Source organism: Pelodiscus sinensis, chromosome 4 (genome assembly GCF_052426305.1).
Source record: "Pelodiscus sinensis isolate ZL-2025 chromosome 4, ASM5242630v1, whole genome shotgun sequence".
Lineage (NCBI taxonomy): Eukaryota > Metazoa > Chordata > Testudines > Trionychidae > Pelodiscus > Pelodiscus sinensis.
In genome coordinates, this window is record NC_143055.1 from 95051377 (window position 1) to 95067906 (window position 16530).

At 39.0% G+C, this 16530-nt stretch overlaps 1 long non-coding RNA gene across 1 annotated transcript in view; it reads right to left on the reverse strand.

The window, feature by feature from the left end:
* Nucleotides 1-1626: 1626 nt before the first annotated feature.
* LOC149524552 (uncharacterized) overlaps nt 1627-16530 on the reverse strand; it is a 157801-nt gene continuing 142897 nt past the window's right edge. The window contains exon 4 of the long non-coding RNA XR_016349465.1: nt 1627-1915. This is a non-coding gene — a long non-coding RNA (uncharacterized LOC149524552). The remainder of the gene's footprint in view (nt 1916-16530) is intronic.

A 16530-nucleotide genomic window follows, 5' to 3' on the forward strand; every position in this document is an offset into this window, starting at 1 on the left:
TTTCAACATTTGAGGAACTTCCCCAGTCTCAAGGGAGATATTAAACATATACATCAGTAGTTCACATATTGCTACTGCTGCTAGTCATCAGAATCTGGTTTTAATTCCATCCAGCTATTATTTTTTCTTAAATTTAATTTAATTTCCAAAAAACCCCACAAGATCAAATAGAGGAAAAATAAATGTACTAGCAATATACAAATTAAAATGATTCATTTCTTTTAAACCTGAAAAAGGGAGATGCCTCACTATCCAAACAAACAGGACAACAAATTGCAAACCAATTTACATAATACCAAAGGACACTTAACTTTCATATGACTGCCTTCATCAGTAACACGTTGAGCTGAATAATGTAGAGAGCTAGGCTTTGAGGAAACTGTAGAGAAAGGAAAAACATAGACAAAGCAACAGGATTGCATGAATGTAAGAAAGAGATGAAGGCTCTTGCTGTGACAAGGAGCTATTGACATACTGAAGAGTGGATAAGGCCATCATATATAAGCATCCTGCCCCATCCTTTACAGTAACCATTTCATGGCTTCCATGGGGAGAAAGAGAGGACAGACTAATAGACATGTCATTTCACTGTGAAGAGGGAAGTTCAGGCAGTTCAGCTTGATGCGGTGAAGTTTTATTGGCCCCATTTTCTCTACCTGAATGTCAGCTCACTTTTAGAGACCTCAACCAGGAGATGATAAAGGCCATGTGGTCTATTCAGTCTTCCCATCTGTCAATCAGATAGGGAGGAATCTGCTCCTCTACTGTCTCCAAGAAACTGTCTATCTTCATTCTCTCTCAATAAATCCAGTTACCACATATGGCTTTCAGGATGCACAGGGATTGTGTCTCCAACCATGAGAAAGGTTGGAGGCCATGTAAATGCCATATGGCTGTCTTGGGGGAAGAAAGGCCTTCACCCTCAAGAAATAGTGAACTATTTGCGACTGAGGCAATGGACCATGTTGAGAATCTGCTGAAGAGTTCTCAAGGACACTACCTGCCCCACGGAGTTTATAGTTATGTTATTGAACACTGAGCGCATAATTCCCGCATTAGCTCTTTCTAATACCTTAAAATGGAGACAGCAGCCCACTTCCTCAGCTCATGCAAATTAGCACTGTTCCATTGAAAATAGGTTTGTTCACACCAGCTTACGATTTGGTTGAAAATCTTTGTTTCGTGTATAAATGCTCATAAGTCAATAACTGGAAAACAAAACATCTCCAGAAATCTCTCTCCAGAAATCAAATGGGTTAAATTGCAATCTGTTGTCTTTCTAAATCTAGTGTTATGGTATTTTTGTAGAATCATTCTAGGCATATATGTTATTAAACTCTTTCATTTTATGATTTTATCTATATTTCTGTAAAAAATTCCAACCAAAAGGCCATATTGAAATATGGTATCAAGTGCATTTAGATAAAACTGACATCTGAGGTGCAAAAAGAAGGTCATGGGAAGAAAAGGTAATCAGTATATATGAATATATATGTATATGAATAACTCTTTACATGCCATGCATACATAGATACTTATTATGGTCTATTATAGACAAAGTTGGTAATAATGCCTATAGTTAATGTTGTCTAACACTTTAGCTTCTTTTAATTTTGCCAAATTTTAACTTCCTGCTGATATTTTTCATATCAGCTATCTGCCTCAGGCAGATTTTCCTTTAACTTTCAAAAACTTGTTCAGCTGTTTCTGAGAATGAGCTTGGGGGAAAAATATATTATTTTTGACAATGTTAAAAAAGTCTTACAGCCATTACTGAGAAACCCTTGTACCTTCGAGCTTTGGAGAACGGACTTCAGAGGCTGCTTTCTGCCAGCAATTGTTGTTCTGGCACTGGACAATGAAATGGAGCAGGCAACTGTTTTTCCTCTGTCAACAATGTTCTTCATGCTGGAACCTTAATGGAAAAAGAGGAAGTATTTTGTCTTGAATACAGAAGGATGAAGTGGTAGAGGCCATGCAGGTGGGGGGGAGGGTAATAGGAAAAGAGGAGGTTAATAATAGGTTGTGGAGAAAAGAAGCAGATAAAATCGGAACAGAAGGGGCAGTAGGTTAGACATGCTAGAGTACAGCTGCAGAATGGGATGGGATAGGAGAGAGTGAGATGAGTCTGTAAGCAGCCTAAATCCTTTCAGAACCTGGGTAAAACCCATAATACAAATCTATCTCATAAAACCAATATTGTTGACTTAATATACAAAGACTTTTGTAATGTATTTGACTTGTTACCTCATGTTATTTTGATTAAAAACCCAGAATCATATAAAACTAACAAAGGACATATTAAATGGGTTAAAAACCAACTAACTCATAGATCTCAAAATATAATTGTAAATGTGGAATCATTATCAAATGGGAACATTTCCTGGAGGACTTGCAGGCATAGGTTCTCAGTCCCACACTATTTAACATTTTTATTAATGATCTTGAATAAAATATAAAATCCTCAATAATAAAATGTGCGGATTACACAACAATCGGGGAAGCAGTAAATAATGAAGAGAAAAGGTAACTGGGCACAAGCAAGCATTGTGCATTTTACTATAGGTAAATGTAAATTTATATATCTTGGAACAAAGAATGTAAACCATACTTATATGATGGGGTACTATCTTGGGAAACAGTGACTCTGGAGAAGATATGGATATTGTGGTAAACAGCCAGCTTAACATGACCTCTCAGGCTGTGTCTAGACTACACCTCTCTGTCGACAGAGAGATGTAGATTAGGCACGTTGAAATTGCTAATGAAGCAGGGATTTAAATATCCCACGCTTCATTAGCATAAACATGGCCACTGCTTTTTTTCAAAATGGAGCTTTTTCGAACCCCCACCCCCGGCAGTCTAGACAATCTGTCGGAAAAAAACCCTTTTTCAACAGATCCTGTAAGCCTCATTTTCTGAGGAATGAAGGATCTGTCGACAAAGGGTTTATTTTTGACAGAACTGCGTCTAGACTGCTGTTTTTGGTTTTGTTTTTTAAAAAAGCTCAGTTTCGAAAAAAGCAGTGGCCATGTTTATGCTAATGAGGCACGAGATATTTAAATCCCTGCTTCATTAGCAATTTCAACATGCTTGATTTGCATTCCTCTGTTGACAGAGGGATGCAGTCTAGACGTAGCCCCAGTCATAGAATCATAGAACCATAGAGCTGGAAGAGACCTCAGAAGGTCATCAAGTCCAGCCAGTGTGATAGTACAGTCAAAAGAGCTAACTGGGATGCACGAACAAGGGAATCTCAAGTGGGAGTAGAGAAGGTTTTTTTACCTCTGTATTTGGCACTGGTGCCACCACTGCTGAAATACAGTATCCAGTTCTGGTACCCACAATTCAAGAAGGATGTTGACAAATTGAAGGGGGTTCAGAGATGAACCAGGAGCATAATTAAAGGATTACAAAATATGCCTTATGGGTATAGACTCAAAGAGCTCAGGACTATTCAGCTTAAAGAGAAGACTAAGAGGTCTTGATTGCAGTCTATAATACCTACATGGGAAACAAATATTTAACAATGCGGTTTTCAGTCTATCAGGAAAAGGTGTAACAGGATCCAGCTGGAACGTGAAGCTAAACAAATTCAAACTGGGAATACAGTATAAATATTTGAAAATGGGGGTAATTAACCATTAGAACAATTTACCAAGCTCCACAGTGGATTCTCCATCACTGACAACTTTTAAATCAAGAATGGTTTTTTTCCCTTAAGAGATATGTTCTGGAAATTGTTGTGGGGAAGTTCTGTAGCTTGTTTTACAGCAGGTCAGACGAGATGATCGCAATGGTCCTTTTGCCCTTGAAATTGGTGAATTTACAAACTCAAGATTCCTGAGGAAAACCAATTTTAAAGTATGTATCTCTTGCTCATATAGAAAGCCAGTTCATAACAGCGTACTATGCTACCAGCTACTCCATTAACTCAACTAACATCAACACCATCTGACTCTCACATGGTTCCAGATGGTTCCACATTATTCATTTTTTATGTTCATCTTTTATAAAACCTGTGAAATTACATTTCAAAAACTGTATAAAAATGTGATTTAAATTGCAAAGCACTCAAATTTAGGAAATGCCTGAATTAAGATTTCCCACGTAAATATTAACATATTCCCCTTGCACTTATTCATTATATATTTCACTCTTTATTTACATGATCATACATTATTTTTCCAGCGGGCCTCTGCCTCACTCAGAGCACAGAAAAGACAGTGGTCAGGGAATTAATGAGACTTATGTAGTGAATGGAGATGTTGGCTTTTAGACTCCTGCCTCATTTGTTGCAGAAGTTGAAAGGTATGGAGCAACTGAAGCAGGGACTGCTGAGAGAGAAAGGATGTTATCATGAGTAAGGCAGATGAATGCTGCTGTGTAGAGGTATATTCTATTACTGTCTCGGGCAGGCATTTTCTATGTAATGCTCGAGAATCATTTAAGCCAAACTTTTCATAAGTGGTCACTAATTAAGTGTTCCTCTTTTTCTGGATGTCCTACTTGAAACACCCAGAGTCTGCTTTTCAGAAGTGCTGAGCAAGTGAAGCCAACAGAAGGTGTGTTTTGCATCTAAAAATGTTAAGTTGAAAAAATGAGGTTTAAGGTATCTCAAAAGTTGGGCATCCAAAATTACTGGACATTTGACAATTTTGGACCTTTGTTTCCGATTTTTATTTTATTTTATTTTATTTTATTTTCCTGGAATGTATCAGTGTTTATTATCACAACAACAAAGACAGGGGAAAATAAACGCAAAAAACTATTAATAATTTTAGAGTAAATATTACAAGTTATTTTGGCAAATGGAAAGACAGAGGGTATGTCTACACTACCCTCCTAATTCGAACTAGGAGGGTAATGCAGGCATACCGCACTTGCAAATGAAGCCTGGGATTTGAATTTCCCGAGCTTCATTTGCATAAGCGGGCGCCGCCATTTTTAAATCCCGGCTAGTTCGAACCCCGTGCCGCGCGGCTACATGAGGCACGGAGTAGCTAGTTCGGATTAGGCTTCTAATCTGAACTAGCTGTACTCCTCGTGGAATGAGGAGTACAGCTAGTTCGGATTAGGAAGTCTAATCCGAACTAGCTACTCCTGCCGCGTGTAGCCGCGCGGCACGGGGTTCGAACTAGCCGGGATTTAAAAATGGCGGTGCCCGGTTTATGCTAATGAAGCCTGGGAAATTCAAATCCCGGGCTTCATTTGCAAGTGCGGTATGCCTACATTACCCTGCTAGTTCGAACTAGCGGGGTAGTGTAGACATACCCAGAGAGAAAAAGTATTCAGTAGATTAATGCTTCAAATTCCTTCATCAGTGTAGTTTCCTACTGAATTAATGCAGAATTCAATGCCACCTCTGAGTTTAAGAAAACAATATATCTCTAATCCCCAAATAAAAACTTATTTGAATAAACGGTTCAGACTTAGAAGTATTAGTCTATAAATATTTACATTTAATAATTGGGCCACACTATTAGCAGTGGATACTCTCAACTTCATCCTTTTCTCCTGTTTTTATTTTTATTTTTTTTAAATTTCTGAAGACTTCCTTGTGTTCTGAAATGTATTCTCATACAGATTTTCATGTTCTTCCTATTTTAGTGTGTCAAATCTGTAAATCTTTATATGCTAACACCTTGAAATGTGTATGGGGTAGGCTTGAAATTCTTCAGTACATTCAGAGATGCACATGCACTTCAGAACTTGTATGCAGTGTGCATGCCTGTTTATTGTGGGTATCTTCTAACTTACTGCATAGCCTTACTTCAACATGCAGCTTTGCATACACATACAGACCAATGTATTGTCAGAATACATATAGCTCATACAATGTATTGTATTTTCCTAATAAAGCAAGTTATTTTTATATATTTGAATGAAACAAAAGTAAGATGAAAATCAGAAAAAAACTGAATACTTTTTGAAAACCTGGGGATTTTTTCCTTAAAAATCAGTTCAAACTGAAAATGAAGGGGCATTAGTACATGACAGAGTATGCAGTTTTGTCCGCAAATAAAAACAATGTGCATATTTTGGGTTTTAGGGGTGAAGGTTGAAATACGTTCAGTTACTCGAGGTGCAGTTATGCCTGTCTGTTCTTACTATGTATTATAGGTTTTAAAACTTTTATGAAAGCAAACTATTGGAAGAGACCTCAGGAGGTCATCAACTCCAACCCCCCTGCTAAAAGCAGGACCAATCCCAAGTAAAGCATCCCAGCCAGGGCTTTGTCAAGCTGGGACTTAAAAACCTCTAGGGATGGAGATTCCACCACCTACCTAGGTAACCCATTCCAGTGCTTCACCGCCCTTTTAGAGAAGTAGTTTTTCCTAATATCCAGCCTAGACCTCCCCTTCTGCAACTTGAGATCATTGCTCCTCTTTGTCATCTATCACTACAGAGAGCAGCTTCTTTGTAACCCCCCTTCAGGTAGTTGAAGGCTGCTATCAAATCCCTCCTCACTCCTCTCACATTCTCATTTTTTAAATTGTGCCTGCTTCAAATTGTTCTAATGAACACTCTGTGTCTAGTACCCTCAGTAAGCTGGTGCTGCTGACATTTTCCATTCCTCCTGTTTTTTCCATCATGTATAACAGAATAATTACTGCTTATTCTCAGCTTTGTGGTACATTTTCTGTTTTTCAACCTGCACTCATTACTTGATGCAGGTTTTTACTACCTCTGATTCACCATCTTTTCATACTTTAGTTGTGATTGCATAAATTCCTGATCTTATTTCTCTATTCATCTCCTTCATTAGCCTCTCCACATCCTCCAGAGGCATTTCTTTCTTTGTGTACATTGCCAATATCCTGTACCACTGTAACCTTATTTAGGTTTTATTTTTCTTTTTTCATTACTTCTGTGGTGCCTATTTTTAAGCAAACTATAAAACAGTTATTTTACAATACATCCTTCATTAATACCAAGACTATAACTTTTCAATCATGGGATTCAATAATCTTAAATAATTATATATTTTTTTCGGATTGACTATTGCATTCAATTATTTTTCCTGCAAAAATATTAACTGCAAAAATCAGTCTCTGTCTTAACTCTTGACATTCTCCTTCATCTGTAATCAGCATCACTAGCACATCCAATGTGAGATATAATGGATAGGAGACATGGAAAGGAAAACACTTTGGCTACGTCTAGACTACATCCCTTTTTCGGAAAAGGGATGTAAATTAGACCTATCGCAATTGCTAATGAAATGAGGATTTAAATCTCCCACGCTTCATTAGCATAAAAATGGCTGCCACTTTTTTTCCACATGGAGCTTTATTGGAAAAAAGCACCAGTCTAGATGCTGATCTTGTGGAAAATAAAGCCATTTCCAAAAGATCCCTTATCCCTCTTGAAATAAGGGATAAGAGATCTTTCAGAAAAGGCTTTATTTTCCTCAAGATCAGTGTCTAGACTGGCACTTTTTTCCAACAAAATTCCGTACGGAAAAAAAGTGGCAGCCATTTTTATGCTAATGAAACATGGGAGATTTAAATCCCCGCTTCATTAGCAATTGCGATATGTCTAATTTATATCCCTTTTCCGAAAAAGGGATGTAGTCTAGACGTAGCCTTTGATATGAGCAATAGAAGGCAACTGAACAGAGACAGAGAGGAAGGGAAATACAGTTAAGGATATTGGGGAGCTGAAGTATCAAAGGTACATTAGACAGCAAAAGATGATTCAACAAATAAGGATTGAATGAAGGAGTTAGCAATAAGTAGAGAGAAGGAAGGAAAATAAAAATGGGAAACAGATGAGCGCAGAAAGAGTGACTGTAAATGGAGGAAGCACAGGACAAAAACAGAACAGATGGAGAGAAGGAAGAAAACAAAGTTGCTTAATAACATGAAGAAAAATGGGTGATTGTATCAAAACAACAAAAATGAGATAAATTATTTTTACCAAAATTGGAGATCATAATGAGGAACACTATGGTCCTGTGAAGAAAGCTTAAGACAATAAACAGAAAGCATATTTTCAAATAAATGAGTACACAGTGATTAGAGCAGTTGTGTTGCTGTGTACTCTAAACAGGAAAAGGGTTACATGAGTTATTGCTCTTAGTTCAGTATAGATCTGCTGTTTAAAAGGCAAACAGCATACTAACAAGGCAGGAGCAAATGAACTTATATGGTGTACTGTTTTTTCTACTACTTACTTTTTGATACTCTGTGCCTTGCAATGTCTTGCATCAATCTATTAAAACTGACAGGCCCTTACTTTCATCACTCAGTGAGGTACTAGGAATGTGTACATGGATATATTGTTCTCAATGTTTTTCCTCAATATTTACTAAGATGTATTCTATCCTGTTCCTGCTAAACTCTATAAATATATCAATGGATATGGAATAGACATGCAAATTGTGATATTATTGCTTTATGAAGCACTGGTTAGACCACATGCTAAGTTGTGCTGATTTTTCCAGAGAAAAGACAATTATTAAACATCATAATGGGGTAACCAGGATAAATTCAGCTTTTGAGATGATTTCTTATGAGGAAAGGCATGTTGGCAACTCCCAATGACTTTGAAATGTATCATCTGTTTGTATTTGAGGTCATGTCTGCACTAGAAAATTATTTTGAAACAACTTCGAAATAATAACTCCTGAAATAACTATTTTGAAATAAGTTTATTCCCCAAGGAAAGGAGGAGCTATTATTTCAAAATAACCAGCTCCTTACTTATAAATAATGGGCTTGGTAGTGTGAACGCTCTGCTTGTTATTTCGAAATAAGGGGAGTTATTTTGTGTACATGCCCCAAGAGTAGAATTTCGCCCATGGGATTTATTTGCATAGAGGTAAAAAGAAAGCTTCAAGGTGATCAAACAGTATCACTCAAAACTATAAGGTGTACCATATGAGAGAAAAAATTATGCTTACCTCTTCATAGTACTTTGAGAGCTATTAATTAAAAGTTTGTTGTAAGTATCATTATGCATATTTTATAGATGGGAAAAGTATATTGCCATAGGTCAAATAACAAAAGCAGAGTCAGGAATAGAACCCACGGTGGAAATGCTGACTCCACTGAAGTTAACAGCTAAACTCCCATTGACTTTAACAGAACCAAGCTTCACTACAGGGTTCCAGACTCCCAATCCAGTGATTTTATCCAAAGGACTAGGAATTAGAAACGAATTAAACCAGGGGTGGGAAAACACTGGCCCATGGGCAGATCCATTCTGCCAGAGTTAGCTCCTGGTAGGCCCTGACCACTATATTTACCTGCATGACCACAGGTACCAGTGATCGCAACTCCTGTTACCCATGGATCACTGTTACTGGCCAATGGCAGTAGTGGAAAGTGGTGTCCAAGTCAATGATGCTTCCCACCATTCCTATTGGCCAGGAATGATGATCCGCTGCTAATGTGAGCTGCGATTGCAGGTACCTGTGACCGTGCAGGCAAATATAGTGGTGGCAGCCTGTCAGTGCATAACCCTGGCTTTCAACTGCTGGGTTCTTTCCCACCCCGATTTAGATCAAAGAGAATGGGGAGCAGAGAAGAAAGGGGGGAAGCACAGAACAATCTAAAAATTAGTAATTAAAAATAATCTGAAATTAGGCAGAATTATTTTACATGAAGTGTAATAAGAATACGAAATGGATTGCCAAGGTTATCAAAGCCATAGATTTATGTCAAATCTGTGAGAAGTAAAGATAAGAGATGGAAGAGTTTTATATATATAGGGTATATATATACAACACCTGATTTTTAGGGAGTCAAATATGGGTTTTTGAGAGCCTGAAAGAAGTGTTATTTTTAGCAATGCTCTTGCAGACTTCCTTGGAGGTCCTTATTTGTTGCAGCAGCTATAATTTGTAGCTTGAGATTTCTATGCTTCTATGGGTGTGTCTAGACTACATGGATCCATTGACGGAGCCATGTAAATTAGTTTATTCGGCATAGTCAAAGAAGCGGGGATTTAAATAATCCCCACTTCATTAAAATAAATATGGCCACCGCGCTGTGCTGACGATCAGCTGATCCGGCACAACGCAGCAGTCTAGGCGCTGCGTGGTCGACAAAGGAAGCCTTGTGAAACGAGGTTTACTGGAGGTTTACCTTGTGAAACGTGGCGTCTAGACTGCAGCGCTGTGCCAGATCAGCTGATCGTTAGCACAGCGTGGCGGCCATTTTTATTTTAATGAAACAGGGATTATTTAAATCCCCGCTTCTTTGACTATGCTGAATAAACTAATTTACATGGCTCCATCGATGGAGCCATGTAGTCTAGACACACCCTAAGTAATGGCTTTGGGGTATGGAGGCCCATGCTGATGGGAAATGAGGGGTGGGGTCTTGGATCCATCAGTTCCTGTTGTATGGAAAGAGGAAATTAGGCAGGAGAAAATTGTTTGATAAATAAAATTGTTTATTAGCTATAGGTGGGAGGTGTTTGATAGCTGCTCTAAAGGTTCATCTGGATTATTTTTTCTAAGGAACACAGGATGCTGGCTGACTATGAACATGTACTATAGGAAAGAGTCCTGCAGTGACAGGGAGACAGACTAGATGGTCTAAAGTACTAGTTCTTTTCTCACTCTAGATTCCATTATAACAGTAATGCCTATGAAATAGCTCTTTGATTATTACATTTACCTCCCAACTAATCAACTTATTTGAACAGCACATTATCAACATTGTTTCTAATGCAAACCTTGTAAAATATTGAACTGTGCTTACTGTCTTGCGTGTTTCACTCCATCTGTGACTTTGGGATATTAAAGACAGCCTGTTTTCTAATTTTGTTATTATGTACAAAATGTGACCACGGGAGCACTTTTGTTATCTAAAAATTCCCCATAAAAGTTAAATATAAAGAAGCACAAATAAATCTTATGAGATAGATTGCTAAGTAGGACTTGCTAAGGTATGTCAACTGCTAAGCAAAACTACATAGCACATGTTGAAGCAGCAGTCTGGGAGCCTTCGAAATTCTTCCATTCCTGCAAGGTGAAATCCAGAGTAACACAGAGTTCCATAAAGAAAGACATATTTTTTCTACAGAATAACTGAAATGGGAAGCCTCCAGATTGGTTAGAGAAGCTATAATTTCCAGCATCCTCTGGATTCAACTAATTAATATCCTACACGTTAGACCAAGAGCATTAGCTGAATCTGTCCTAAGGACTGTCACCAAAAGACAAGCAGAAGAGGCTATGCCTATGGGAAAACAGCTGGTTGAAAATTCAAGACCTGATTGTGATCCTACAGACCAACCACTTGGCTTCACCATACTATGTAATATATGAATCACAGTGAACTACATCAGAACCTCACACAGGTGCTGCAATTACCTATTACACAAATGGAAAAATGAAGGAAAATCTGATATGCAAATATAGAAAAGGCATCCAACCTTGGAACAGTTAGTGAAATTCTGCCATCTAAGATCCTTCTCCAGAGGGACAACTGTCGTTCATTCCATGTCATCAGAAGCTAAATAGTGGATGATAAACTTAGAAGTTAATTTTTAATATTGCCTTTTAAGTCGCCATACAAAAGAATAAAATGACAGTGTGTGTTAGCTGTTTCCACTGTCCTTGTATACAATACAGCTGGCATAATCTCTTTAGCAAGGCTACCACCTTTCCTGGGTGACAGGTCACTGCCAAAATAGCCTTCTCTATTTCTTGTGCCTTATCTGCCTCCTGGTTCTGAAGTGAGAATTGCATTAATGCCAACAGTCGGTGCATGTCATTGTTCAGAGCTGGATCCATATCTTGGCATGAAGGATATGGACAGAAATTTAGAGTGTGCCAAGCCAGAAATGGGTGTGCTGACAGCAATCCTGCATACAGCAACATGGCTTATCTCAACATTAAAAACCATGGAATATGCCTCCAGAAACCTTAGTACCTTGCACCAATGAGTAAAAGCACCAGTACACAGCACACAGCAGCTTGAGATTGGCTCAGGTGTGGCATACTATATGGTTATTCATAACTGGGTTTGGCTAACCTAGGTGCTGATCATCCAGTTTAGTTCTTCAGTAAAGACATACCCTCTCGGCTATGCACCTGATTGCTAAGCAAGGACCATGGGATACAAAAGGCCCAACCTTGTGCATAATTTTATAGCAATGTTTCATGATCTTCTGTGAAAGGGATTTTAGCTTATTTGTACAGCTTGAAACCATACTAGTTGTTTTTCGGGTATATCTGGACTCAGTTATCCACACAATAAGCTTCATGTGGACATGGTGGCTGTAAAATGCCTAGCTGAAATACTCTCAGCTAAGTAGTAGAGGGGTAGCTGTGTTGTTGTTTTTGCAGATACAGACTAAGAAGATCTGTGGCACCTTAAAGACAAACCGATTTATTTGAGCATAAGCTTTTGTGGGCAAAAACCCATTTTGTGAGATGCATGGAGTGGAAATTACAGAGGCCGGCATAAATATACCAGCACATGTGTAGCTCTGTATCTGTTCATGTGCTAGAATATTTATGCCAGACTCTGTAATTTTCACTCCATGCATCTCACAAAATGGGTTTTTGCCCACAAAAGCTTATGCTCAAATAAATCTGTCAGTCTTTAAGGTGCCACAGGAGTCCTAGTTGTTTTTACTCTTTGCTAAGAACCTCCTGTAAGCTCAGGGCCCAGGTCCGGGATTCATGTACTGTATTGATGGAAGTCTGTGTGTCTGGCTATCTGTATAGGGCATAGTCATTCTCTAATGCTAGCATTATAAAGCCAACTAGATGCTTTCAGGTACCTTTTTTCTCTACATTAAGGTTCTCAGACTTATAATGATTTTTTGGCACATTCCTCAGAATCTGAAGCCAGCTGCTACTATTGCCAAGCTGACCCTATAAGACGTAGAAAGCATCCACATCTAGCAATGGCTACAGGGAGAGACTTTCTTCTTTGTCATGACCTTGGTTTAGAATAGGCTTCCTGATCCTAGTGGAAACAGACTACGATACATAGGACAAACTGCCCAATGCTGAAGGAATGTCCTCCAGTTGCCACTGATAGCTCCCATTACTGTCTCACTGGTACTAGAGCACATATAGCCTGGCCTACAGCAGTTGAAGCTTCAGCATGACCAGTCCCACTGCCAAATACTTTTGTGATGGCTATTCAACAGACCAGGAATCCATTTGGTTCTCTGTGGATTTCCACAGCCAGATGCAAAAGCTCTTTTAAGACCCACCATATTTTTTTCTGGAAGGAGCTATTCTGGTCTGACAGAAACCTGTTTCTTCCCTTCTCTTTGTGACTCATACCTTGATACAGAATCTATTTTCAGTATATATACACATAATTCCTTATACAGTATGGCTGTGTCTAGACTACATCCCTTTTTCGTAAAAGGGATGTAAATTAGACATATCGCAATTGCTAATGAAGCGGGGATTTAAATCTCCCCCGCTTCACTAGCTTAAAAATGGCTGCCGCTTTTTTTCCGCACGGAGCTTTGTCGGAAAAAAGTGCCAGTCTAGACGCTGATCTTGCGGAAAATAAAGCCTTTTCCGAAAGATCCCTTATCCGTCTATGAAATAAGGGATAAGGGATCCTTCGTAAAAGGCTTTATTTTCCGCAAGATCAGCGTCTAGACTGGCGCTTTTTTCCGACAAAGCTCCGTGCGGAAAAAAAGCGGCAGCCATTTTTATGCTAGTGAAGCGGGGGAGATTTAAATCCCCGCTTCATTAGCAATTGCGATAGGTCTAATTTACATCCCTTTTACGAAAAAGGGATGTAGTCTAGACGTAGCCTATCTGTTCATTTATTTCACAATGGTATTGATGACCCATGTGATTCTAGCTGTTATTTAAGACCACACGTGTCTTTCCATGACAGGGTTTCTTGTCCCTTGCCAGCTGACAATTACAGGGTTTCTTGTCACACAGGCTTTTGCCCATTGATGGCATTTGTGAAAACAAAGGACACGCTTATTCCTGCCACTACTGCTATTGGATCTTTGAGAGTAATCTTATGTCTTTACAACTTTCAAAGCCCACCTTCTCATTGTACATCTGTCCCAAACAATCAAAGAAGAAGAATCTGCCTACCATGGCCCCAGGACAAACTCCCCAAGAGAGACAGTGCCTCTCAGAACAGATCTTGGCAGACATAAACAGTGGACCAGAGAAGACTCCATCAGCTCCCCAAGGCACTGAATGTCTCTTTGAAGATCAGTTCTCTGAGTGACATCCATGAAGTCATCTCCCATTTCCATGTTTCAGGTTGTTTCTCTCAGTATAGATTCGGAAGTCTATCTTACAGAAGAAGTTCAGATAGTGAAAGCTATGAAAACCCCTGACTCAGCCCATAGCTTTATGTGTTATAATGATGCTGAATCAATCATGCTAAGCTAATCAGTCATTCCAAACAGTAGTGCCGTAGTTCCACTTCTAAACTAACTTGCACCCTCCACGGATGAACAGACACAAAACTTCCATGACCTCTCTCTCTCTCTCTCTCTCTCTCTCTCTCTCTCTCTTTCTCTGTGTGTGTGTGTGTGTGTGTGTGTGTGTATGTATGAGGCCGGGTCTAGACTACATTCCTTTTTCAGAGGAGTACGGGATCTTTCAAGATGGGACATTTCAAAAAATAAGGAGTACAGAATCTTTTGAAATGGCCTGTTTCGAAAAAAAGCGGCAGCCGCCATTATGCAAATGAAGCACGGGATATTTACACTTTCGATGTGTCTAATTTACATCCCTCTGCCAGCAGAAGGGTGTAGTGTAGACACACCCTGAGGCTGTGTCCAGACTCAAGGGTTTTTTCGGGAAAAGTAGCCTTTTTCCGAAAAAACTTCACCTGCGTCTAGACTGCAGCCGCGTTCTTTCGAAATTAAATCGAAAGAACACGGCTTTTCTTTCGACGGCGGTAAACCTCATTTCACAAGGAAGAACGCCTTCTTTCGAAAGTGCTTCTTTCGAAAGAAGGCATTCTTGAATTTAAATAGGGCTTCTTCGAAAGAGAGCATCCAGACTCACTGGGTGCTTTCTTTCGAAAAAGCGGCTTGCTCTTTCGAAAGTTCCGCGTGCAGTCTAAACGCTCTCTTTCGAAAGAGGCTCTTTCGAAAGTATCTTTCGAAAGAGCCTCTTTCGAAAGAGGCTTGCAGTCTAGACATAGCCTGAGAGAGAGGTTGTTGAGGGTAAGAAAGAAGCACCTGCTATAATTAAAATGAACTATTGACAATAGTTGGGTTATGAATTTAATTTGTGGAAATGGCCTTTTCCTTTTGGAACACAGTTTGAGGCAGGACAAACATTAGATCTGAATCTCATTGATTCTCCCAGCTGGTGCTAGCACTACCAAGAATACAGCCTTTAAGGAAAGCTTACGCTCAAATAAACACTCTCCTAATGTTTTAGTCAAAAACTCCATTAATTTAGTAAGAACTAGATCTATGTAGTTATTGGTGTAGATTTATACACAGGAGGAAAGGTGTAAATCATTTCTTTCAGAAATCACTTAACTATAAGATGTACAAAGTTTAAACAAAGAAGATACTTAGATGGAGATATATGCGGACGTGGATGTCAGATGAACTTTGAGCGAACTTAAGACCAAGCCATACTTTAAAGATAAAATAAAATAATAACAATAATAATACGTACTCAAGGATAGGAGAAACAGTAGCAGATGCTGAACCATCTGTTTCTGGACAGTCCTAATAAAAAACGTCTTCCAGTTTATTGCATAAGTTTCCCTTGTAAATAGCTTGTGACTTTGCAAAAGAATATGCTGCATTTTCTTATTGCACTCATGGTCCAAATCTGTTAAGGTTTCCTGAATTATAGAGTCAGCTATGACAGGAATTCTAAAAGAGTCAGGACTTCAGCTGAAGGCTCTACAGCCTGGACTAGAAGGACAAGGTACCAGATATAACATGGCCAGCCAGGCAATAAACCAGTACACCAAGTTTGTGGGTATCTTAATTATTTTCAGAAGTCAGAGATAAATGTTTGGAGGAACACCTTGCTTTAGTCCAGCACAAAAATGTCACTTAAGGAACCAGCACCTCTTACTCATCTGTTCCAACTTCTGTGTCTATCATTTACAATTCATGTTGGACACTGATTCCACAGCACATTTTCTGTGAGGACATTTCCTGGAAAGTGGACAGCAACAGGAAATATCCGGTAGTAGATCTAGCATTTCCAGACTTGAACTGCTTCTTGATGTAACAGACTGCAATGAGCTTTTCACCTGTTGTCTGATGTAATACATTTCAGTAGTGTCAAAACTTGGATTATTTTTGAGCCAGTATGCTGAAGAAAGGCTTTGAAAACTGAACCTAACTACAGAATTGTTATACACAGCCTGGCTTCTGCAAGCCTTCAGATTCTTTATATAATCGGGTGATTGATTTAAGCGCCCCATCCTATCCCTGGAGGCATATATTACAATTACTATCAAATGTTCTTAAGGATGAGCTGTTCTGCCCTACGTAGTTCCTTCCAGATGTGAGGGAATCCCTAATTTCCCAAGGAATGGTTACTGCAGACTAGATGTTGCCTAGCTGAGGTAAGTAGACTGTTCT